Raw genomic sequence first — 1617 nt, forward strand, 5'->3', positions numbered from 1 at the left:
AAGGCTGCAGGGTCCTCAAGTGGAAATCCATAGTGTGTTCCTCCAGCTGGTACTGAGCTTCACCAGGGTACTGCAATAAGCCTGAGACAGAGACGTTGGCCATGGAACAGGGTGCTGTGTTGATGTGGCAGGTAACCTGAAGGTAGGTATTCTGCAAAGTGGTCTCCCAGTCAGTGCTTCATCTCCCTGTTGTACAGGAGACCACACTGTGAGCTGTGAATACAGAAGACTGGATTGAGTGAAGTGCAGGTAAAGGGCTGCTTCACCTGGAAGGTGTGTCTGGAGCTGTGGAGAGTGAGGTGGCAGGGGGTAATAGGGCAGGTGTTACACCTTCTGAGATTACATGAGAAGGTGTTGAGGGGGCATGGGGAGATATTGGGAGTGAAGGACAGGTGGACCAGGGTGGGCCAGAGGGAGTGGTGCCTGTAGAATGCTAACAAGGGAGGGGGAGGTGTGCAAAATGTGTATCTGGTGGTGTTATCCTGCTGAAGGGGGCAGAAATGGTTACTAATGATCCTTTGACTGTGGATGCCGATGGGATGGCAAGTGAGGACCAAAGGTACCCGATCGCTCTTGTGGGAGAGGGGGTGAAAGGGTGAGGGCAGAAGTGTGGGGGATGGTACAGCTAAAGGCCCTGTCAACCACAGTTGCAAGCCATCTTGGCATGTTTGACTAGGTCAAAGACCCTGAAAAGATCAGTTTGTTTGACTGAGAGTTGATTGCAAATATCAGTAGTCATTTCATGAGAATGAAAATTGGAAGCAGCAAATCTGAAGGCTTTCTACTGAAAAACGTAACCCTCCACGTTCAGCATCTCAACCCTACCAATTATTCCATTATTGCTTCCGAATTCCAATTTTTCCTAACTACTGAGAAACACCTTGGGGTGTTTTATTGGCACTGTACAAATACAAGCTGACATTGTATGGGAAATGGATATTGCTTTTGGCAATACTGAACGTTTTCCTGTCAACGCAATTCAGCGTATTGTTCGTGGCCTTTGTGAGAATTACCAAAAAAAAGAAGATTCAAATGAAATCATGAGTTAAGTGAAAAGGTTCTTCCAAATGCTGCAAAATATTTTCACCCCTGGCAGAAGACTGAAAGTTCACAGAAAACTGAGCATTCTCAAACTTTGTGCTTGGCTGGGTACAAAATAGTTTCCAAATTCTACTAATTTAGTCCGTTTGGACTTACTCAAATCGGTTTTTAGAAAGTGTTGTCTTGGACAAGTAAGATAAGAGTCTTGTAAACTATATTTGGGGATTGTGCTAAAGTTCTGTTACAGTGGGATGGTGGTATAGTGGTGAGCATAGCTGCTTTCCAAGCAGTTGACCCGGGTTTGATTCCCGGCCATCGCAAGTTTATGGGGCAGCACGGTGGCTCAGTGGTTAGCACTGCTGCCTCACAGTACCAGGGTCCCAGGTTCAATTCCAGCCTCAGGGCAACTGTGTGGAGTTTGCACATTGCGTGGGTTTCGTCCAGGTGCTCCAGTTTCCTCCCACACTCCAAAGATGTGCAGGCCAGGTGAATTGGCCATGCTAAATTGCCCATGGTGTTAGGTGCACTAGTCAGAAGGAAATGGGTCTGGGTGGGTTCCTCTTCAGATGGTCGGTA

The 1617-nt window shown here is 47.2% G+C and overlaps 1 non-coding gene across 1 annotated transcript; it reads left to right on the plus strand.

Moving 5' to 3' along the window:
• The first annotated feature begins 1289 nt into the window (after window positions 1-1289).
• On the plus strand, window positions 1290-1361 carry trnag-ucc (transfer RNA glycine (anticodon UCC)). Its single transcript has one exon. It is a non-coding gene; the product is annotated as a tRNA-Gly (tRNA).
• Window positions 1362-1617: the final 256 nt, after the last annotated feature.

The sequence above is a fragment of the Chiloscyllium punctatum genome, chromosome 26 (genome assembly GCF_047496795.1).
Source record: "Chiloscyllium punctatum isolate Juve2018m chromosome 26, sChiPun1.3, whole genome shotgun sequence".
Lineage (NCBI taxonomy): Eukaryota > Metazoa > Chordata > Chondrichthyes > Orectolobiformes > Hemiscylliidae > Chiloscyllium > Chiloscyllium punctatum.